The sequence below is a fragment of the Carcharodon carcharias genome, chromosome 10 (genome assembly GCF_017639515.1).
Source record: "Carcharodon carcharias isolate sCarCar2 chromosome 10, sCarCar2.pri, whole genome shotgun sequence".
NCBI lineage: Eukaryota > Metazoa > Chordata > Chondrichthyes > Lamniformes > Lamnidae > Carcharodon > Carcharodon carcharias.
Genome location: NC_054476.1, coordinates 88,427,249 through 88,452,402, shown reverse-complemented (window position 1 = coordinate 88,452,402; position 25,154 = coordinate 88,427,249). Strand labels below are relative to the sequence as shown.

The 25,154-nt window shown below is 45.9% G+C and overlaps 1 protein-coding gene across 1 annotated transcript in view; it reads right to left on the bottom strand.

Moving 5' to 3' along the window:
- LOC121283615 (CD151 antigen-like) overlaps positions 1-24,255 on the bottom strand; it is a 472,005-nt gene extending 447,750 nt beyond the window's left edge. Inside the window, exon 1 of the mRNA XM_041198387.1 lies at positions 24,114-24,255. The gene's annotated coding sequence lies outside the window, so the exon portion shown is untranslated. The remainder of the gene's footprint in view (positions 1-24,113) is intronic.
- Positions 24,256-25,154: the final 899 nt, after the last annotated feature.

The following is a 25,154-nucleotide window of genomic DNA, read 5'->3' as shown; positions in this document are numbered from 1 at the left end:
CAGGAGCAGCACCAGGCACACCTAAAAATAAGGTGTCAAACTGGTGAAGCTATAACACAGGGCTACTATGTGCCAAATAGCATAAACAGCAAGTGATAGACAGAGCTAAGTGATCCCACAATCAACAGATCAGATCTAAGCTCTGCAGTCCTGCCACATCCAGTCCTGAATGGTGGTGGACAATTAAACAACTCGCTGGAGGAGGAGGCTCTAGAAATATTCCCATGCTCAGTGCATCATCAGTGCAAACGATAAGGCTGAAGCATTTGCTACAATCTTCAGCCAGAAGTGCCAAATGGATGATCCTTTTCAACCTACTCCAGAGGTCCCCAGCATCACAGATACCAGTCTTCAGTCAATTGAATTCACTCCACGTGATATCAAGAAATGGCTGAAGGCACTGGATACTGCAAAGGCAATGGGACTTGACAATATTCCGGCAATAGTACTGAAGACTTGTGCTCCAGAACTTGCCACGCCTCTAGCCAAGCTGTTCCAGTACAGTTACAACACTGGCATCTACCCAGCTATGTGGAAAATTGCCCAGATATGTCCTGTACATAAAAAACAGGACAAATCCAACTCGGCCAATTACCATCCCATCAGTCAGCTCTCCATCATCAGTAAAGTAATGGAAGGGATCATCAACAGTGCTATCAAGCGGCACTTGCTTAGCAATAACCTGCTCACTGATGCCCAGTTTGGGTTCTGCCAAGGCCACTCAGTTCCTGACCTCTTTACAGCCTTGGTTCAAACATGGACAGAAGAACTGAACTCCCGAGGTGAAGTGAGAGTGACTGCCCTTGATGTCAAGGCAGCATTTGACCGAGTGTGGCTTCAAGGAGCCCTAGCAAAATTGGAGTCAATGGAAATCGGGAAAACCCTCCACTGGTTGGAGTCATACCTAGCACAAAGGAAGATGGTGGTGGTTGTTGGAGGTCAATCATCTCAGCTCCAGGACATCACTGCAGGAGTTCCTCAGGGTAGTGTCCTAGGCCCAACTATCTTCAGCTGCTTCATCAGTGACCTTCCTTCCATCATAAGGTCAGAGGTGAGGATGCTCGCTGATGATTGCACAATGTTCAGCACCATTCATGACTCTTCAGATACTGAAGCAGTCCATGTCCAAATGCAGCAAGACCTGGACGATATCCAGGCTTGGGCTGACGTGGCAAGTAACATTCATGCTACACAAGTGTCAGGCAATAACCATCTCCAACATAAGAGAATCCAACCATCACCCCTTGATGTTCAATGGTATTACCATCACTGAATCCCCCACTATCAACATCCTGGGAGTTACCATTGACCAGAAACTGAACTGGACTAGCCATATAAATACATATATAAAAACAAAAAAACTGCAGATGCTGGAAATCCAAAACAAAAACAGAATTACCTGGAAAAACTCAGCAGGTCTGGCAGCATCGGCGGAGAAGAAAAGAGTTGACGTTTCGAGTCCTCATGACCCTTCGACAGAACTTGAGTTCGAGTCCAAGAAAGAGTTGAAATATAAGCTGCTTTAAGGTGTGTGGTGGGGGGGGGGGTTAGAAAGAGAAAGAGAGAGAGAGAGAGAAGTGGAGGGGGTTGGCGTGGTTGTAGGGACAAACAAGCAGTGATAGAAGCAGATCATCAAAAGATGTCACCAACAATAGAACAAAAGAACACATAAGTTTTAAAGTTGGTGATATTATCTAAACGAATGTGCTAATTAAGAATGGATGGTAGGGCACTCAAGGTATAGCTCTAGTGGGGATGGGGAGAGCATAAAAGATTTTAAAATATTTAAAAATAATGGAAATAGGTGGGAAAAGAAAAATCTATATAATTTATTGGAAAAAAACAAAAGGAAGGGGGAGGCAGAAAGGGGGTGGGGATGGGGGAGGGAGCTCAAGACCTAAAGTAGTTGAATTCAATATTCAGTCCGGAAGGCTGTAAAGTGCCTAGTAGGAAGATGAGGTGTTGTTCCTCCAGTTTGCGTTGGGCTTCACTGGAACAATGCAGCAAGCCAAGGACAGACATGTGGGCAAGAGAGCAGGGTGGAGTGTTAAAATGGCAAGCGACAGGGAGGTTTGGGTCATTCTTGTGGACAGACCGCAGGTGTTCTGCAAAGTGGTTGCCCAGTTTACATTTGGTCTCTCCAATGTAGATGAGACCACATTAGATGCAACACCTGCCCCTTCACTTCCTCTCTCCTCACCGTCCAAGGGCCCAAACACTCCTTTCAAGTGAAGCAGCATTTCACTTGCATTTCCCCCAACTTAGTCTACTGCATTCGTTGCTCCCAATGTGGTCTCCTGTACATTGGAGAGACCAAACGTAAACTGGGCGACTGCTTTGCAGAACACCTGCAGTCTGTCCGCAAGAATGACCCAAACCTCCCTGTCGCTTGCCATTTTAACACTCCACCCTGCTCTCTTGCCCACATGTCTGTCCTTGGCTTGCTGCATTGTTCCAGTGAAGCCCAACGCAAATTGGAGGAACAACACCTCATCTTCTGACTAGGCACTTTACAGCCTTCCGGACTGAATATTGAATTCAACAACTTTAGGTCTTGAGCTCCCTCCTCCATCCCCACCCCCTTTCTGCTTCCCCCTTCCTTTTGTTTTTTTCCAATAAATTATACAGATTTTTCTTTTCCCACCTATTTCCATTATTTTTAAATATTTTAAAATCTTTTATGCTCTCCCCACCCCCACTAGAGCTATACCTTGAGTGCCCTACCATCCATTCTTAATTAGCACATTCGTTTAGATAATATCACCAACTTTAACACCTATATGTTCTTTTGTTCTATTGTTGGTGACATCTTTTGATGATCTGCTTCTATCACTGCTTGTTTGTCCCTACAACCACACCAAACCCCTCCACTTCTCTCTCTCTCTCTCTCTCTCCGCTCCACCCCCCCACCACACACCTTAAAGCAACTTATATTTCAACTCTTTCTTGGACTCGAACTCAAGTTCTGTTGAAAGGTCATGAGGACTCGAAACGTCAACTCTTTTCTTCTCTGCCGATGCTGCCAGACCTGCTGAGTTTTTCCAGGTAATTCTGTTTTTGTTTTAGCCATATAAATACTGTGGCTACAAGAGCAGGTCAGAGGCTAGGAATCCTGTGGCGAGTAACTCACTTCCTGACTCCTCAAAGCCTGTCCACCATCTACAAGGCACAAGTCAGGAGTGTGATGGAATACTCTCCACTTGCCTGGATGATCGCAGCTCCAGCATCAGTCAAGAAGCTTGACACCGTCCAGGACAAAGCAGCCCGCTTGATTGGCACCAGTCCCTTCATGCACAGTAGCAGCAGTGTGTACCATCTACAAGATGCACTGCAGGAACTCACCAAGGCCCCTTCAACAGCATCTTCCAAACCCATGACCACTACCATCTAGAAAGACAAGGGCAGCAGATAGATGGGAACACCACCACCTGGAAGTACTCCTCCAAGTCACTCACCACCTTGACTTGGAAATATATCGCCGTTCCTTCACTGTCGCTGGGTCAAAATCCTGGAACTCCCTTCCTAAAGGCACTGTGGGTGTACTTACACCACATGGACTGCAGCGGTTCAAGAAGGCAACTCACCACCACCTTCTCAAGGGCAATTAGGGATGGGCAAGAAATGCTGAATCAGCCAGCGAAGCCCACATCCCATAAATGAATGAAAAATACTGGTTACAACAGCCCATTCACTGACTACAACACAGGGCATCTCATTAGCCAACCCAACCAATGCACTCCGGTTGACAGCTAGTCAATGCTCTTAATGCCAAGGAATGTGTAATGTCTATGTGAACAATGCACCAGACAGACCAAGGCTCGATTCATGTTGTGTCTGAAAGATGCTATCTCTGACCGTGCTGCACAACCTGCTTGCTGGGCTGGAATGTCAGCCTGGATCAAGCGTTTGAAAGCTGGGGTTCCCCAAACTGCTCTATCAAACAGACAGGACCTACATTTACCAAAGTTCTCTATGGAGTAGACGGGACCTTCATTTACCAATGTTCTCCATCAAACAGACAGGACTTTCATTTACCAGAGTTACCTATATAGCAGATAGGACCTTCATTTACCAGAGTTCTCTATGGAGCAGAGAGGACCTTCATTTACCAGAGTTCTCTATGGAGCAGAGAGGACCTTCATTTACCAGAGTTCTCTATGGAGCAGAGAGGACCTTCATTTACCAGACTCCTCTACAGAGCAGACAGGACCTTTATTTACCAGACTTCTCTACAGAGCAGACAGGACCTTCATGTAGCAAAGTTCTCTATGGAGCAGACAGGACCTTAATTTACCGGAGCTCTCTATATAGCAGACAGGACCTTTATTTACCAGCGTTCTCAATGAAGCAGACAGGACCTTCATTTACCAATGTTCTCTATATAGCAGACAGGACTTTCATTTACCAGAGTCCTCTATGGAGCAGACAGGACCTTCATTTACCAGACTTCTCTACAGAGCAGACAGGACCTTCATGTATCAAAGTTCTCTATGGAGCAGACAGGACCTTCATTTACCAGATCTCTCTATATAACAGACAGGACCTTCATTTACCAGAGTTCTCTATATAGCAGACAGGACCTTCATTTACCAGAGTTCTCTATATAGCAGACAGGACCTTCATTTACCAAAGCTCTCTATATAGCAAACATGACCTTCGTTTACCAATGTTTTCTATATAGCAGACAGGACCTTCACTTACCGGAGTTCTCTATTAGCAGATAGGACCTTAATTTTACAAAGTTCTCTATGTGGCAGAATGGACCTTCGTTTACCAAAAATTTCTATAAAGCAGACAGGACCTTCATTTACCAAAATTCTCTATGGAGCAGACAGGACCTTTATTTACCAGACTTCTCTACAGAGCAGACAGGACCTTCATGTATCAAAGTTCTCTATGGAGCAGACAGGACCTTCATTTACCAGAGCTCTCTATATAGCAGACAGGACCTTCATTTACCAGAGTTCTCTATATAGCAACATGACCTTCATTTAACAAAGTTCTCTATGTGGCAGAATGGACCTTCGTTTACCAAAAATTTCTATAAAGCAGACAGGACCTTCATTCACCAAAATTCTCTATGGAGCAGACAGGACCTTCATTCACCAAAGTTCTCTATGGAGCAGACAGGACTTTCATTTACCAGCGTTCTCTATATAGCAGACAGGACCTTTATTTACCAGAGTTATCTATATAGCAGACAGATCCTTCATTTACCAGAGTTTTCTATGTAGCAGACAGGACCTTCATTTACCAGAGTTTTCTATGTAGCAGACAGGACCTTCATTTACCAGCATTCTCTATATAGCAGACAGGACCTTCATTTAACAAAGTTCTCTATGTGGCAGACAGGACCTTCATTTACCTAAGTTTTCTATATAACAGAAAGGACCTTCATTCATCGAAGTTCTCTATGGAGCAGACAGGACCTTCATTTACCAATGTTCTCTATGGAGCAGACAGGACCTTCATTTACCAAAGTTTTCTATATAACAGAAAGGACCTTCATTTACCAGAGCTCCCTAAATAGCAGACAGGATCTTCATTTATCAAAGTTCTCTATGGAGCAGACAGGACCTTCACTTACCAGAGCTCTCTATATAGCAGACAGGACCTTCATTCATCGAAGTTCTCTATGGAGCAGACAGGACCTTCATTTACCAATGTTCTCTATATAGCAGAAAGGGCCTTCATTTACCAGAATTCTCTATCTAGCAGACAGGACCTTCATTTATCAGAGTTTTGTATATAGCAGACAGGACCTTCTTTTACCAAAGTTCTCTATATAGCAAACATGAATTTCATTTACCAATGTTTTCTATATAGCAAACATGACCTTCACTTACCAATGTTTTCTATATAGCAGACAGGACCTGTATATACCAGAGTTCTCTATATAGCAGACAGGACCTTCATTTAACAAAGTTCTCTATGTGGCAGAATGGACCTTCATTTACCAAAAATTTCTATATAGCAGACAGGACCTTCATTTACCAGAGTTCTCTATATAGCAGACAGGACCTTCATTTACCAAAGTTCTCTATATAGCAGACAGGACCTTCATTTGCCAGAGTTTTCTATATAGCAGACAGGACCTTCATTTACCAGAGTTCTCTATATAGCAGACAGGACCTTCATTTGCCAGAGTTTTCTATATAGCAGACAGGACCTTCATTTACCAGAGCTCCCTAAAAGCAGACAGGATCTTCATTTACCAATGTTCTCTATGGAGCAGACAGGACGTGCAATGTTTGAGGTTTACCATTCACCTTTTCCAGGGTGTGGTTGTGGACCTGCCCTGCGGTGAAGCCTTCACTCTCTGCCCCACCCACATTCCAAACCACTACACCTATTCAGAAAGGACACAGAATCCATTACTCTCTTGCCTTAAAGGGACAGCATTTCCTGAGGCATCCGAAAGGATGTTCAGCTTCCCAAACAGTCCATTAAACACACCTTCCTTCTCCCTCCCTACAAACAACAGCTGCTGTCAGATTTACCAGGAGCACCTTCCTCCAGATAACATTCAGCTTTCTGTCCCAATGTGACACTCTCATTAGCCTGCATTTTGCTTGCTTTAAGCAAACAGTGTTTGGTTTCAGGCGATGTTTATCAGCTGCTATTTCTCCTTAAACACTGCCCAGTCACAGCTGGAAACCTGTACAAATACCTGAAGACATGAAGGCTTTCCTGAGGAAATTTACACCGAGGTCAGCAAAACTGCCCTCCCCTCCCCGTAATAAAAATGTTGGTCTAGTGTCACACTGGGAATCCAGGTGAAGCTCATTCATGTGTGTATGTGAACATCAACCTTGGTAAAGTGATGAGGCAATAAGAGAGTCCGAGTGCTTTCCTGCACTGGTGAACATTGGTTCAGTAAACACATGAAATGTGCCCATTCCAATTGGCTTTAGATAGGGGCTAAATATTTGAGAAATACACAGCTTTATTCCAGCAGCAGCAAGTACATTCTGCTAGATCCCAAAATGCAGCCCCCCCCCCCCAACCGACAACTGGCCCATGCTGACAACTGCCCCCCAAGGTGACAACTGCCCCACCCCACGCTGACAACTGAACCCCCCCTCCCCAAGGTGACAACTGCCCCCCCCACGCTGACAACTGATTCCCACACGCTGACAACGAACTCCCCCCCCTGCCAAGGTGACAACAGCCCCCCAGGCTGACAACTGAACGCCCCCCACGCTGACAACTGAACCCCCCCCAAGGTGACAACTGATTCCCACCCACGCTGACAACTGAACCCCCCCATGCTGACAACTGATCCCCCCCCCGTTGACAACTGATCCCCCCCCACGCTGACAACTGAACCCCCCCCCCAAGGTGACAACTGATCCCCCCCGTTGACAACTGAACCCCCCCCACACTGACAACTAATCCCCCCCCACGCTGACAACTGATCCCCCCAACGCTGACAACTGAACGCCCCCCACAAGGTGACAACTGCCCCCCCTCCATGCTGACAACTGCCCCCCCACCCCAACAACAGCCCTCCCACCCCCCTCACTGACAGCAGCCCGCAGCGTACCTGAGTCTAGTGTGGGATCACCCTGACAATGAGAGTCTTCCCTTGCTGAAACACTTCCTGCCTGCATTTGTTTGTGAACTCTCGTCTCCACATTTACTTTGTGTTTACAATGATTGTTTCATGTTCCAGCTGGTTATCGTGGTACTGTAGCCTTGAGGTATGTGATGATCAAATCTTTACATGCAGCAATGATGACAGGCCAGTTCGTTTCCATGGGATGAGCTAGTTTCCTTTCTTCCGGAGAATCAGTAGGAGCAGACAGGTTCCTCTGGCACCCATTCTCCTGAAAACCTGCCATCACCTCGGGCCCAAGGGTCACACCATGTATAACGGAAAGCTGATTGGTTACCGGGTCCAGTCCTGGCCGTCTGTCACCAAGATGCTGAACATCAGAACCAAGTTGTTGTGTTATACACAGCAAGCAGGGTGTGGGCACTCCTGATCAACACAGTTGGAAAAGACCAAGATGGGCATGTTAGCGTCGTGTTTATGTTACTGGGCTAGTAATATAGAGAACGTGAGTTCAAATCCTGCCATGGCAGTTTCAAATTTTTGGATTTGTAAAGGGTAGTTCTTGCCCAACACTTGTGACTGAATTCTTTTTAGAGGTGAGTGAAGTGGTGGATAGGTAAATGTCAATGGATGTTATTTATATGCACTGATAAGTTAAAGTTGAAGTTCATGGAATGGAAGGCAAATTATTGATCTGGTTAGGAAATTGTCTGATGGGTCAGACACAGAGAGTAGGGATAATGGACAGATATTCTGGCAGAATGTGACTAGCGGTGTCCCACAAGGAGCTGTGATGGGGTCTCAACTATTTGTTAACAATTTGGATGAAGGGAGAGAAAGTCACATATTCAAAATTCTGTCACTTGGTAGTACAGAACTTGAATATTGTGGAAAAGAGAGACAAGCTCATTGTCAAAGTTTCTTATAATCTTTCAGTCATCAGGACAAATTCAAGAATATCAAATTTCGAATGATCACAACAGTTTATACTGCAGGAGAAAAGGGTGCTGATTGGTTGGCAAGCCGACTCTGATTGGTGAGGTGTTGACATGGTGAAAGCAATGGGGAACTATAGGCTCCCCAAGCTCCCAGGGAATTCAAAAAAGGTGCCAGGCTTGAACATATTCCTTTTTTTTGCAGAGAATGGGTCCCTGCATTGACATTTACTGTTAGATGCGATTCCGTGATTGGGCAGCACTTACTGAACAACAACCAATTTATGATAATCAGTTGACCTCATAATGTGGCTTCTTTACACTTGCTAGAAGTGACATACATTCAAAAAAGGGAGCCATTCTCTGTAAACAAAAAGGAAAACATTCAAGCCTTGTGCCTTTTCTCAATTACCAGGAAGCTTGGAGAGCCTATAGTTCCCCATTGCTTTCTCCATGATGATACCTCAGCCAACCAGTGTCAACTTGCTAACCAATCAGCACCCTTATCTCCTGTAGTGTATATTATTAAGGTTGTTTGAAATTTGGTACTCTTGCATTTGTCCTGAGTGAAGGATGAAAAAACTTTGACTATGTGACTCAGCAATGTCCAAATTTGCTGAAGGCACAAAGAGAAGCAGGATTGTAAGCAGTGTAGCTGAAAATATGACATTACAAAGAGATGGGAATTAATCTACAGTTCAGTCATTCTGACCCTTGTCGGACTCTCATTGACTGGAGATCCTTCTTTTGACAGATTCAGGGCATCATTCCACCTGTCTTCTCTGATTGGTCAAAGGGCACAGAGAAGAGGTGCCAATGCTAATGAGTTTTTAAGCTTCAATTAAAAATTGCTTCCTGGTTTCCTACCCTTCCCTCCAATCCCCGGCCAACAATCTCATATGAAAGTTGTCAAAATGCCTGTCTGTTTTTTATATTTATCCAACTCTTATTCCAGTCCTATTCGAATCTGGATTTCCAAAGCTTTTAGATTTATCAGTAATTTCTCGTGTGACACCCTGTCAAAGCCTTTCTGTGGGATATTATCACAGAAAGCTCCACAAGGTGCTTTATTTGTGGCATCCTCAAAGACGTTGAGCAGGATCTGAGTCAGGAATATGCTACAAAATCCACAACTCTGCAGGAATTTATGTCCCATATTTACTAGAATGGTTCCAGGGATGAGGGATTATGGTTACATGGATAGTCTTGGGAAGCTGAGGTTGTTTTGCTTAGGGGAGAGAAGATTAAGAGGTGATTTGATGGCAGTGTTTAAAATTATTAAGGGTTTAAGATAGAAGATATAAAGAAAAGCTGCTGGAAGGGTCCAGAAGCCATGGATTTAAGGTGATTGACAAAAAAACCCGAGGTGACTTGAGGACAAGAGCTTTTGTACAATGAGTGGATAGCATTTGGAATAAACTGCCTGATAAAGTGCTGCTTGCTAATTCAATATTAGCCATCAAGAGGGAAACTAGATAAATATTTGAAGGAGAAAAGATTGAAATGATGGACGGAGTGTGGGACTAACTGGATTGTTCTTTGAAAGAGCAAGCACAGACTCAATGGGCTGAACGGCCACCTTCAGCATAATACTATTTTTATGATTTGTGATATCGATTAAGTGAATGGCAACAGGATTCCAATGTAGACAAATGTGAGGTGATACACTTTGGACAAAGATATTACAGGCTACTTTTTAAAGGTTGAGAAGCTGGTAATGGTGGAGCATCACACAGGCAGGAAGCCTGAACTCCACAGGGTCATTTGAAATTAGTGCCAAGCTCAAACTGACCCGGTTTTGCTCCCGACATTTTTCCAGGGTCTAGCCACATAGACCATGTCCGCAATACCACGGGACGGTCGAAAGCCACACTGGGTTTCCAGGAGGAGCTTCTCACCATCATTATGAAGCTCTATGGATTGTCTTCCTGTCCTGCAGGATAACATGGCCGCCATCATTCTGAGTGCAGGATCTGACACTGACACCTTACACATCCGGACCGGAGTCAAACATGGTTATGTGATCAGCCCCACCTATTCACCATTTACCTGGCCGTCATCGTTCACCTCAGCAGAGATAAGCTACTGCCTGATGTCAGCATTCAGTATCATCTGGAGAGGAAGCTCTTCAACCATGATCACTTCCCGGCAAAAACAAAACTTGCCACCGTAGACATCCACGGTATTCAGTTTGTGGATGACTGCTGCATGATGGCTCACTCAGTACTGGGCATGCAAAGGACGCTTGACCCCTTTAACACCTCATATAAGAGGCTTGGCCTGTCCTTAAACATTGCCAAGACGAAGGTCCTTCACCAACCTCCCCCGGGCCAGTGAGCACCCCTCACGCCATCCACGTAGATGGGGCGGCTCTGGAGTATGTGCAACACTTCCCTTATCTTGGGAACCACCTCTCCCAAAGGAGATGAGGAGGTTCAACACTTAGCCATCTGTGCCAGCACTGCGTTCTTTAAGCGGCACCAATGTGTCTTTGACAACAGGGACCTTTGCAAGTCAACAAAGGTTCTGGTTTCTAAGGCTGTTGTGTTGACCACCCTCCTCCACTGCAGCGAAACATGGACTGTCTACCAACGCCACATTAAAATCCTTGAGAGCTCCCTTCAGCGGTGCTTCCATCGAATCCTGGGGATCAAATGGGAGGACTGCCAAACTAGTGCAAGCTGCGCCTGCCAGCATTGAAGCCCTGCTCCTGTGGAACCAACTCCAAAGGACGGTCCATTGCATCCGGATGCCCAAAAACCACCTCCCTCAGCAAGTTCTCTTCTCACAGCTCTCCCCTGGCCAACGCTCAAATGGTGTCCAATGGAAAAGGTATAAGGATACGCTGACGGTCGCCCTAAAGCACAGAGGCATTAACACCACTGACTGAGGGGGAGAATGCTGCCGATCGCTCCGCATGGCACCATCTGGTCCAGCAAGGCACAAAATGGCAGGGACAAAGGAAGGAGAAGGAAGGCAATCTGGGGCTGCAATTTCCACTCCCCTTGTACAACAATGTGCCCCCACTGTGGAAGAACATGTGGATCCAGAATTGGGCTCCTCAGTCATCCTCCATTCTGAGGGACCACCAACAATGACTAGGCGTGCAGCTATGGAGGATACATGTGGGCATGGGGCAAGAGGTGGCATGTAGGGGGCATGGGGTGTGGGTGGGGGGGGTGGGGTGAAGGCTAGAGGGCCCAACAGCTTTTAAAACATCCAGGACAAGTCGCAGTGAACTGAGGCGGGCCTTCTAACTAGCCTAACTTGGCAATCGCCCGCCCCCATGGCCATCTACAATCCACTCCCAGGGTTGGCAGGCCTGACTCCATCGTGCTCCCATTTCCCTGGGGGAAAAATTGGGGCTAGCAGAGCCCTTTAACTTGAGATGTGTCTGCCAATTCGGGAATCTTCCCAACTCCAATTACCTAAATCAGTCTTGAAAATCCAGCTCCGAGACTCCAAGGGTTAAATTACAAGGGAAATTACACAACCGAGGATCGTATTCCCTGGAATTTTGAACATTACATGGTGATTTGATCTAGGTTTTTAAGATACCAAGGGAAACAGACAAGATACTTAGAAATTATTTCTGATGACTGGGGAGCCTAGGACTACAGGACAGAATTGAGCCATACCTTTCATGAGTGAAATTAGGGAACATTTCTACACACCAAGCTTGGTAGAAGTTTAGAACTTTCTTCTGTAAAGGACAATTGATACTAGATCAATTGTTAATTTTAAAACTGGGATTGATACATTTTTGTTAGCTAAAAACATTAAGAGACATGGGACAAAGGTGAGTTTATGGAGTTAGTTCGCAGGTCAGCCATGATCTCATCCAAATGCTCGAATGGGTTCAAGGGGCTGAATGGCCTCCTCCTGTTCCAATGGTCTTTGTTCAACTGGGTTCGAAAAGAGCCAAGGTCTGTACACTGTGAAATGGCACCATTGGCTGGAGGAAGCAGGCTTAGTTTGCTCAATGGTCCTTTCTCCTCCTCCTTTACTTCTGCGTGTTAACTCAGAGACATTCCCTGCCTTCTTCCCAGGTTATTTACTTGATGGGTCAGGACCCATTCAGAGTTGTTGGATCTCCTCCTGCAAGCCACGCACAACACTTAAATCTAACTGAAGTCCCAAACATGATTAAAATGTTAAAGCTTCTCTTACAGCAGGTCAAATGCTCCATCACCCCTCAAATACCAGCAGCAACCCCTCACCAGCTGTCCATTTACTCTAAGACAAAGGAGCTCCTTTCAGGGAGCAGACACATTGAAAGGTCACATGACAGTGTGCTGCCATCCAATGATGGTAGGACTGTGTTCACCACAGAGCTGGGGGAGGACATCATCAGCATCAGGCTCATTAGTGATGCCTGGTATGGCCGATAGCCTCCAACGCCCACTGTCTTGAGTTCAGCAGTAGGCACTTGGCCAAGGTACAGCTGGTACTCGTGGCCTGTGAACCACTGCACCAGTCACCAGCAAACAACACAAAGAATCATTTCATAATGAACAAAAACAACAGACGGCTTCAACGTGAGGCTGTGGTACTGAGCAGAGCGGACTCCAAGAGACTGGAGAAGTTAAAGCGCAGAAAGAAGCCATTCAGCCCATCATGTCTGCCCCACTGCCATCTGCAGCCAGCCCAGCTCCCTGCTTCCCTGCACCCTTCAACCCTTTGTCTGATATCCTTTTAAATGACCCTGCTTTTAATGACCACTTAGGGGATATTTACCCTTTGTGCTAAAATATTTCCCGAATCTTTTTCACCCAATAAGAATTAAAAGTTTATAACGAGGGAAAACATTTCTTTGCTCTTTACTTACCTGGATTCCTTCCTAAGTTTGAACATTTTTATTAGATGTCCCTTAATCTTTCTGCTCCAGTCAATATAGTCCTACATTTCCAAGCTTCCCATTAGAGAAACTCTCAAAGGCATTACCTTTGGGAATGGTTGGACGTTCTCTGTGGTTTTAGTACTCTTCATAGGTTTCCAAAGTTGTAACACAGTATTTCACTTGTGATTTGACTCATGATCGTGTACTGATTTATCATCACATCCTGTTATATAAACCCTGGGACCCTATTGGTTCTTTGTGAGTTTTTGTTCTGGCTGGTAGTCCTGCTTTTGCAGCCCTAGATCTCTCAGTTTCTCTGCTTTACTGAATCAATTGGGTTATACTCAGCATGTACTAGCTCACATTTACCTTTACTGAACTGCATTTGCCACCTACCTGCCCTGTCTCTGTCCATTCATATTCTTTTCCAAACAATTCCAATGTCCCCTGCCCCCTAAACAATCTGGAAATTTTGCCAATTATCTCTCCAGGCATATAATATCAGTTACATTCAGAGAACAGAAGAGAGTTTGTCTTTATTATTATCCCTTCATTGGATGTGGGTGTCGCTTGCTAGGTCAGCATTTATTACCCATCCCTAGTTGCCTTGAGAATGTGGTGTTGAGCTGCCTCTTGAACAGCTGTAGTCCATGTGATGTAGGTACACCCACAGTGCTCTTAGGCAGGGAGTTCCAAGATTTTGACCCAGTGACAGTGAAGGAACGGTGATATATTTCCAAGTTAGGATGGTGAATGACTTGAAGGGGAACTTCCAGGTGGTAGTGTTCCCATCTATCTGCTGCCCTTGTCCTTCTAGATGGTAGTGGTCATGGGTTTGGAAGGTGCTGTCGAAGGAGCCTTGGTGAGTTTCTGCAGTGCATCTTGTAGATGGTATACACTGCTGCCACTGTGTGTCAGTGGTAGAGGGAGTGAATGTTTGTGGATGTGGTGCCAATTAAGTGGGCTACTTTGTCCTGGATGGTGTTGAGCTTCTTGTGTGTTGTAGGATCTGCACTCACCCAGTGGAGAGTATTCCATCACAATCCTGACTTGTTGCTTGTCAAAAAAGAGATCGTAACACAAAGACTACTCATTTTGATAATTTTCAGAAAAATTATTTAGCTTCGCATAGCCAGCTTTTCAACAAATCATTTAGCAGGCACCTTATCAAAGGCTTTCTGTAAACCTGCAGTATGGCCCCCACTGTTTATAATTAATGTGTTGATGCTGACCTAAGGATGATAAAACCAAAATGCTAATTCAGATATTTTTTAGAAGACACAAGAGGAAGTTTCCAATTAGTAACTGTAGCAGAGTCTCATCACTGAGATAATCACACATTAATAACAACAGACTGAAACCACTCCAGGCAGTACTTAGACTGAAAGCGTCGGAGTCTTTAGACAGTGAAGTACAGGGCAAGGGGCAAATACTTATCGAACTGAACAAAATAGTCAGCACCTTTGTAAATGGGTCCAATGATAATGGAAGTGGTCAGTGCCATTTATGGAAGACAGGTGCTTGCCTGTGCCAAGTGGTGTGGGCTGATTACCACATCCACTGCATACATTTGAGCATTACCTCAGAGTCCAGTCAAGCTTGGCGGACTGTTAACTAATCTTTGTTGATTGTCTTTTAAATGCAGACATCTCAAAGCGCTAGCAGTTCCCCTACTGCTGGTGTAACCAGCTCATCCCTTTCCTCTTCTTCCAAACACAGGTGTGACATTTGGGTAGCATGAGGGTGGAAGGAAATGGGATCAGAGCACTAGCAGAGCTCATACGGGCCGAGTAGCCACCTCACATGCTACTAGGTATGTAACTACAGCTCCTGTTTCCAGTGAACTCCTCTGGTTGGTGCATCTGCTCATCCACTCATTTCTCTCAGCGTTCTGCAATGTAGAACACCAGGCTGAGTGACATCAGCTTTAACCATTAACTCTTTTAACCCAGTTTCCCTTTTCATGGCTCCCCTACCTTTTACTCAAATACTTCTGCAATCCCTTACCTGCAAACCTTCCCGAAGAAAACAGATAAACTCCTTGATTCTGAGTACTCGCTCCATGCCCTACCGTGAGACACCCTCATCATCCTCTCCATTGCCACCCTTCCTTTATAGCCCCTTGCTCTTTGACATACTGCTCAGATCCTTCGCCAGTACTCTCAATATTGACCACCATTCTATTTTTCATCCGTCTCTCTGCACCTTTGTCCCCAGTTTCTCTGTGGATGATACGAACCTTGGGAGTGCTGTAAACTGTGAGGAGGACTGTATAGAACTTCAAAAGGACATAGACAAGTTGGTGGAGTGGGCTGGTATGTGGCAGATGAAATTCAATATGGAGAATTGTGAGGTGATGCATTTTGGTAGGAAAAACATGGACAGTCATTTTGACATTTTGAAGGAGTGCAGGAGCAGACGGACCTGTATTTATATAGATCATTGAAGATGGCAGGACATATGGAGAGAACAATTAATAAAGCATATGGTATCCTGGGTTTTATTAATAGGGGCATAGAGTACAAGAGCAAGGAGCTTATGCTAAATCTATATAAGACATTTGTTAGACCTCAGCTGGAGTATTGTGTACTGTTCTGGGTGCCAAATTATAGGAAGGATGTGAACACATTGGAGAGAATGCAGAAGATGTTTACAAGAATGGTTCCAGTGATGAGAAATTTGAGTTATGAAGATAGATTAGAGAGGTTGGGACTGTTCCCCTTGGAGAGAAGAAGGCTAAGAGGAGATTTGATGGAGGTGTTCAAAATCATGAGGGAGCTGGACAGAGCAGATGGGGAGAAGCTGTTCCTGCTCGTAAAAGGATCAAGACTGAGAGGGCACAGATTTAAAGTGATTTGCAAAAGAAGCAAGTGTAATGTGAGAAAAAACTTTTTCACACAACGAGTGGTTCGGGTCTGGAATGCACTGCCTGAAGTGTGGTGGAGGCAGGTTCAATCGAGGCATCCAAGAAGGCATTAGATGATCATTTGAATAGAAACAATATGCAGGGGTATGGAGGAAAAGGCAGGGCAATGGCACTAGGTCATAATTTTTTTAATTCATTCACAGGATGTGGGGTTCACTGGCTGGGCCAGCATTTATTGTCCATCCCTAGTTGCCCTTGAGAAGGTGGTGGTGAGCTGCCTTCTTGAACCACTACAGTCCATGTGATGTAGGTACACGCACAGTGTTGTTAGGAAGGGAGTTCCAGGATTTTGACCCAGTGACAGTGAAGGAACTGTGACATAATTCCAAGTCAGAATGGTGAGTGACTTGGATGGGAACCTCCAGGTGGTGGTGTTCCTATCTATCTGCTGCCCTTGTCCTTCTAGATGGTAGTGGTCACGGATTTGGAAGGTGCTGTCGAAGGAGCCTTGGTGAATTCCTGCAGTGCATCTTGTAGATGGTACACACTGCTGCTACTATGTGTTGGTGCTGGAGGGAGTGAATGTTTGTGGATGTGGTGCCAATCAAGCGGGATGTTTTGTCCTGGATTGTGTCAAGTTTCTTCAGTGTTGTCAGAGCTGCACTCATCCAGGCAAGTGGAGAGTATTCTATCACACTCCTGACTTGTGCCTTGTAGATGGTGGACGGGCTTTGGGGAGTCAAGAGGTGAGTTACTCACCACAGGATTCCTAGCCACTGACCTGCTCTTGTAGCCACAGTATTTATATGGCTAGTCCAGTTCAGTTTCTGGTCAATGGTAACCCCCAGGATGCTGATAGTGGGGGATTCAGTGGTGGTAATGCCATTGAATATCAAGGGTTTGGATAAACTCTTGTTGGGGATGGTCATTGCCTGACACTTGTGTGATGCGAATGTTATTTGCTACTTGTCAGCCCAAGCCTGGATATTGTCCAGGTCTTGCTGCATTTGGACATGGACTGCTTCAGTATCTGAGGAGTTGCGAATGGTGCTGAATATTATGCAATCATCAGCAAACATCTCCACTTCTGACCTTATGATGGAAGGAAGGTCATTGATGAAGCAGTTGAAGATGGTTGGGCCTAGGACACTACCCTGAGGAATTCCTGCAGTGATGTCCTGGAGCTGAGATGACTGACCTCCAACAACAACAACCATCTTCCTTTGTGCTAGGTATGACTTCAACCAGCAGAGAGTTTTCCCCCCTGATTTCCATTGACTCCAGTTTTGCTGGGGTTCCTTGATCACACACTCAGTCAAATGTAGCCTTGATGTCAAGTGCAGTCACTCTCACCTCACCTCGGGAGTTCAGCTCTTTTGTCCGTGTTTGAACAAAGGCTGTAGTGAGGTCAGGAGCTGAGTGACCCTGGCGGAACCCAAATTGGGCATCAGTGAGCAGGTTAATGCGAAGCAAGTGCCACTTGATAGCACTGTTGATGACCCCTTTCATTACTTTACTGATGATCGAGAGTAGACTGATGGGGCAGTAATTGGCTAGGTTGGATTTGTCCTGCTTTTTGTGTGCAGGACATACCTGGGCAATTTTCCACATAGCCGGGTAGTTGCCAGTGTTGTAGCTGTACTGGAACAGATTGGCTAGAGGCGCAGCATGTTCTGGAGCACAAGTCTTCCGTACTATTGCCGGAATATTGTCAGGACCCATAGTCTTTGCAGTATCCAGTGCCTTCAGCCATTTCTTGATATCACGTGGGGCGAATTGAATTGGCTGAAGACTGGCATCTGTGATGCTGGGAACCTCTGGAGGAGGCCATGATGGATCATCCACTTGGCGCTTCTGGCTGAAGATTGTAGCAAATGCTTCAGCCTTATCTTTTGCACTGATGTGCTGGGCTCCTCCATCACTGAGGATGAGGATATTTGTGGAGCCTCCTCCTCCAGTGAGTTGTTTAATTGTCCACCACCATTCACAACTGAATTTGGTAGGACTGCAGAGCTTAGATCTGATCCGTTGGTTGTGGGGTGGCTTAGCCCTGTCTATCACTTGCTGCTTATGCTGTTTAGCACACAGTAGTCCTGTGTTATAGCTTCACCAGGTTGACATCTCATTTTTAGGTATGCCTGGTGCTGCTCCTGGCATGCCCCCCTGCACTCTTCATCGAACCAGGGTTGATCCCCTGGTTTGATGGTAATGGTAGAGTGGGGGATATGCCGGGCCACGAGGTTACAGATTGTCTTCGAGCACAATTCTGCTGCTGATGGCCCACAGCGCCTCAAGTCTTGAGTTGCTAGATCTGTTTGAAATCTATCCCATTTAGCACAGTGGTAGTGCCACACAACACGATGGAAGTGTCCTTAATGTGAAGGCGAGACTTTGTCTCCACAATGACTGTGCGATGGTCATTCCTACCAATGTCATGGACAGATGCATCTGCAGCAAACAGGTTGGTGAGGATGAGGTCAAGTACGTTTTTCCCTCTTTTTGGTTCCCTCACCACCTGCCGCAGACCCAGTCTAGCAGCTCTGTCATTTAGGACTCAGCCAGGAGTGGTGCTACTGAGCCACTCTTGGTGATGGACATTGAAGTCCCCCACCCAGAGTACATTCTGCGCCCTTGCCACCCTCAGTGCTTCCTCCAAATGGTGTTCAACATGGAGGAGCACTGATTCATCAGTTGAGGGAAGGTGGTACGTGGTAATCAGCAGGAGGTTTCTTTTCCCATGTTTGACCTGATGCCATGAGACTTCAAGGGGTCTGGAGTCAATGTTGAGGACTCCCAGGGCAACTCCCTCCTGACTGTATACCATTGTGCCGCCACCTCTGCTGGGTCTGTCCTGGCAGTGGGACGGGACATACCCAGGGATGGTGATAGTGGTGGGATCGTTCCCTCTGGGACATCTTGGTCCATTCTTCCATCACCCCCTACACCTCAACCCCCTCCCACGGCCCCTTCCCATGCAAGCGCAGAAGGTGCAACACCTGCCCCTTTACTTCCCCTCTCCTCACCGTCCAAGGGCCCAAACACTCCTTTCAAGTGAAGCAGCATTTCACTTGCACTTCCCCCAATTTAGTCTATTGCATTCGCTGCTCCCAATGCGGTTTCCTCTACCTTTGGAGAGACCAAACGCAGACTGGGTGACCGCTTTCCAGAACACCTTCGGTCTGTCCGCGAGCATTACCCGGATCTCCCTGTCACTTGCCATTTTAACACTCCACCCTGCACTCACGCCCACATGTCCATCTTTGGCCTGCTGCATTGTTCCAGTGAAGCTCAACGCAAACTGGAGGAACAACACCTCATCTCCCGACTAGGCACTTTACAGCCTTCCGGACTGAATATTGAGTTTAACAATTTTAGATCACGAACTCTCTCCTCCATCTCCACCCCCTTTCTGATCCCCCCGTTTTTTTCCCAATAAATTATATAGATTTTTCTTTTCCCACCTATTTCCATTATTTTTAAATGTATTTCCATCCATTGTTTTATCTCTACCTTTTAGCCTATTTCGATCCCTTCCCTTCACCCCACCCCAACTAGAGCTCTCTACCCTTAATTAGCATATTCCTTAGATAATATCACCACCTTCAACACTTCTTTGTCCTTTTGTCTATGACATCTTTTGGTTATCTGCACCTATCACTGGCCCTCTATCCAGCTCTACTTGTCCCACATGCCCCCAACCCCCCTTAAACCAGCTTATATTTCACCTCTTTTCTATTTTTACTTAGCTCTGTTAAGAGTCACACGGAGTCAAAATGTTAACTGTGTTCCTCTCCGCAGATGCTGCCAGACCTGCTGAGTTTTTCCAGGTATTTTTATTTTTGTTATGGTGATAGTGGTGTCTGGTGTGAGGTATGATTCCGTGAGGAGGACTATGTCAAACTGGAGGAACAGCACCTCATCTTCCAATTAGGCACCTTACAGCCTTCTGCACTTAACATTGAGTTCAACACCTTCAGACTATGAACTCTCTGCCATCTTCACCCTCTTTTTTAATCCCCTTTTTCCTACGTTCATTTCTAATTTTATCCACTTATTTTAATTCATTTATCTGCAGTTTTATCCCCTTTTTTTCCTTCCCTAAAGGACATTAATGAACCAGATGGGTTTGTACATCAATCGAGAACAATTTCATGGTCATCAGACTTTTAATTGCACATTTTTATTGAATTCAAACTCCACCATCTGCTGTGGCAGGATTCGAACCCGAGTCCCCAGAGCATTACCCCAGAGTCTCTGGATTACTAGTCCAGTGACAATACCACTCCGCCTTCGCCTCCCCCTATAATGCTCATTTGGAGAGCTGGTGCAGACACTATGGGCTGAATGGCCTCCTTCTGTGCCGTTAAAATTCTGTGGTTGTGGTCTTGGGTTTTCTCCATGGACTTAATTCCAGAAGCTTCTATTTTATTTTTAATTCTAACATCTTCCACCATGTAGAGATAGGGCTCACTTTGCTGCTTTTTCTTGCTGGTCAGCAGGAAGAAGCCCAGGCTGGGCAACTCCACTCTCCTCACCTGAGCGTCCCCACAGCCAGACCATCAGGTGGACATTGAGTGCACTGAAAGCCTGGCAGGATATTGTCTGGCCAGCAGGCTGCACACTTCTAGAAAGATCCGAGAGCCCGTGGCTGCAACAAATCTCCTTTTTCACCCATTTGCTGACAAACAGGGAGCCAAGAAAGCGTCCATGCTAAAGCAGCAACAGTATTGTGGATGTTCCCCGTGGTGGTTGCTATTAACAATGCAAATAAAAAAGTCGCTTGTTTCAAATACTTAAAACAATATGTGACCCTGGACAAACGCATAGGCACCCCAAACATTCACATACACCCCCAAACACGCACACACACCCCCCCAAACCCCAGATGACTCCACTGCTAAAGCAGGGCACTCAGACAGACCAGCCACTGCTCCTTGGCCAAGGAGGTGATGATCCCCTCCCATTGCCCACCACAACATGATCACAACATGGGGGAGAGTATCTCTGGTACACACGGTTTGTAGGTTGGTGATGCATACCAGAAGAACATGTCATTGTTTGAACGGGGCTGAGAAGCAGATTAAACAGGCCTCAGGCACTGTCTCGACATTAGACCACCAACTTTACCACAGACATGGCACTAATTCATCAACCAGGCCATGTCATTACAGGCAGGGAGTCTCTCTCTGAATTTAGGGGTGAAAAAGAGATGGGGAACCTAAGAACCCTTTCTCCCTGCCCAGTTGCAGCTGGTGAGCAGGATAGGAATGGGGAGTGTAATGTGTCAATCTCCCACTAACCCATCACATAGAAACAACAGGTCAAATGCATCGTCACAATTTCTAGCCCTACTCTGTATACTTGCAAATGGCAAAAGGCTTCTATAAGCAGACAATGTCCCTTTAAATGTCTTTAGTGCTGAGCAGCTATGGGGGAAAACAAAAGCCATTCCTAGCATTCCTCCCATCCACAGTGAAAGGTGAGTGCAAGAGTGGGTGGGACAGTCATTGATTTCTCAGTGAGGGTGTGCCTCATTCGTCTCCCCATAACACTAAACATTCACTGCACAAAACTCATTACAGTCTCTGCACCATGGACTGGTCAGACATGCAGAGCCTTCTGAGCTCAAAGCGCAGCTTTGACAGTGCTGCTATAAGGAACTGATTCTCCGCTTTGTCGTGTACAGTAAGAGTGACTCTGAAAAATACAAAGCACCCAAACACATCTTATCCAGTCAGAATTAGATAGCAGTTTTAATACAACCCTCTGCTCAAATGGGCCTGTGCAGTGGGAAAGAGTGCCTGTGGAGATTTACAGCATGCAGGATTTACTGCACCCTCCCTTGCTCTCACACATTTCGTCATTTAAGAGACCAACTCAGCAGGCCTTGGCTTCAGAATTGTAATTTGAATGCTTCAAGCTGAGTTATAACACACTCTGATTGATGATGTACATGTCTGATGACTGTAGTATTCCCATCCCATATATACATGATTAGATATTTAGTAATTGTCTTAGCCTGCTGCAGACAATCTGGCTCCAGTTTTAACTCATCAGACCCTCCTATTTTGGTTCTCCCCAATTGGAAACAACCTATACAGGTGACATCCATGTCTGATATCAATCAAGAGCCTCACTGACCTGTGACCTTACAACCTGGATGAGATTCCAGCTCAGCAGCCTAATGTCTTCATTTAAAGTCTGTATAATTGTATTTGTGATTCATATTGCTGTTTGATTGGTCTGTGCTCATCATGTGGTATTATCAGTCACATGGTTAGGGACAAATTAAATTCAGCAAAAAATATTCCACAATAAACACAGAACTCTCGCACCAAAAAAGTGAACTTTTGAAGAGGAAAAAATGAAACTTCCCCTTCAGTTGATGGGTCTTTTTGTCCACAGGCCTCAGGTACATTGGCACTTAACTCATGAACAACACCAAAGGAGAGTAACAAGGATCTCAAGAATGTTCGTGGAACCGAGTCCAACTCTGCAAAGCCCCATTTTATATTCAACAAATCTTCAGTATAACAGCGTCAGCTAGGCTGCCTCCCATCACCAATCAACAACCACCTGACGGTGGGCATCCAACTAAATGTGGAGCAGAACAAAATAACTCAAAAAACTCTACCCAGCTACACAACTACATAGGGTGCAAAGCTCCCTCTACGCCATCCCATTAAACACTCCCAGGACAGGTACAGCACAGGGTTAGATACAGAGTAAAGCTCCCTCTACACTGTCCTCATCAAACACTCCCAGGACAGGTACAGCACAGGGTTAGGTACAGAATAAAGCTCTCTTCACTTTAACAATGTGCATGAGCTCCAACCTCAAACACATCCTGCCCCAGTTGTCAGCCTGAATGTGAAGAGCCTGTCTGTGCAGTATTAGAGATTGCATGAGCTATTGTGGATTTGAGATAAGACTGCCCCAGTACTGATATCATTGGAGCCTGAGAGCTGGGCTGAGAAAGGGATCTTTGATCTCACTTTTATAGGCAGGTTTAAGGTTGGCCTATCAGTACATTAGCCAGCTGGGCTTCATTGCTCTACCAGATAAAAATAGAGAACTATTAATGAACAGGCACTTCATTCCAGTTTGGGGAATATTATCTGCCATTTGCTGTCAGATAGACCCATATACAGTCTCATCGTTCTCAGTTTTCCACTTGTTCCTGAGTTAGACACTAAACAAACACATTGAGCTGAGGCACTATAGAACGTGAGGCTTCAGGAGCAAAGCATATGTCAAACCCTGTACACAGGCAGAAAGAATGGAAGAATGTGAAAATTGTTTCATCAGTTTGTTCACATGTGCCTCTGACCCAGAATAACTGCAGGCTGGCAGCTGCCTAGTCCAGGAATAGTAATATTGGGAAGTGGGCAAGAGAGTCTGGCAGTGTTTGTGGGCAAGATCCCACACCCAGTTACAACAGGACACACGGACTCTCCATGACTTTGCAAAGCAAGATCCCACACCCAGTTACAACAGGACACAGTCTCCTTGACTTTACAAAGCAAGATCCCACACCCAGTTACAACAGGACACAGAGTCTCCTTGACTTTACAAAGCAAGAGCCCACATCCAGTTACAACAGGGCACACAGACACTCCTTGACTTTACAAAGCAAGATCCCACACCCAGTTACAACAGGGCACACAGACTCTCCCTGACTTTACAAAGCAAGATCCCACACCCAGTTACAACAGGGCACACAGACACTCCTTGACTTTACAAAGCAAGATCCCACACCCAGCATCAAATGGGCCCGGTTTCTCTAAGCCAGGGGTGTGACGGTGAAAGGTCCGGCCACACAGAGCCGATGGACCTCGCTCTCCCGATCTGTCGGCAGTGCCCCGGACAAAGCCCAATCTTCGGGAGCCCGGACCCGGTGCCCTCGTCTCTTACCCGGTGCTCTGGCTGCTGCTGGCCGATCGCACTCTCACTCCTCCCGGGGCTGCTCTGAAACTGACTCGGGGAAACTCAGCGAAATAACAAAGAACGAGCAAACCCGCCCTCAGTGAAGGAAACCACTCCCAGCGTGAGCAACAGGGCAGTGCTATAGTGCGAGAGCCGACCCCTGGGACACCTAGTGGGCGCAGAGAGAGAGAGAGAAAGGAGCCGAGTCTCATACTAATGTTACTGTAACCCAGAGACCGGGACTAATACTCCAGACTGCAATTAAATCCCACCTTTACATTCAATTAATCCGAAACTACAAAACTAGTCTCAATAATGGTGACCATGAAACTATTGTCGATTGTCATAAAAACCTATCTGCTTCACTAATGTCCTTTAGGGAAGGAAATCTGCTGTCCTTACCTGGTCTGGCCTACATGTGACTCCAGACCCACAGCAATGTGGTTGATTCTGAAATAATCTCAAGAGCCACTCAGTTTTATCCAACTGTTCCAGAAAAGAATGAAACCAGACCAACCACCCAGCATCGACCTAGGCACCAGAAACAACAACAACGACAATCTCAGCCCTGTCGACCCTGCAAAGTCCCTCTTACTAACATCTGGAGTCTAGTGGCAAAATAGGCAGAGCTATCTCACAGACTAGTCAAGCAACAGTCTGACAGTCATCCTCACAGAATCATACCCTACAGATAATGTCCCAGACACCACCATCACCATCCCTGGATATGTCCTGTTTCACTAGAGGTGCTGGTACAGTGGTATACAGTCAGGAGGGAGGAAGGCTTACATTTGTAAAGTGCTTTTCACAAATCCCAGACATTTCAAAGCATTTACAGCTCTTTCTGAAGTGTAGTTACTGTTGCAGGAAATGCAGCAGCTCATTTACACACAGCAATCTCCCATAAACAGCAAAGTGATCACCTGTTTTCGGTGATGTTGATGGAGGGACATTGGCCAGGACACCAGGGAGAACTCCCCTGCTCTCCTTCAAGGGCACAGAATGTACTCAATGTCCATCACCAAGACT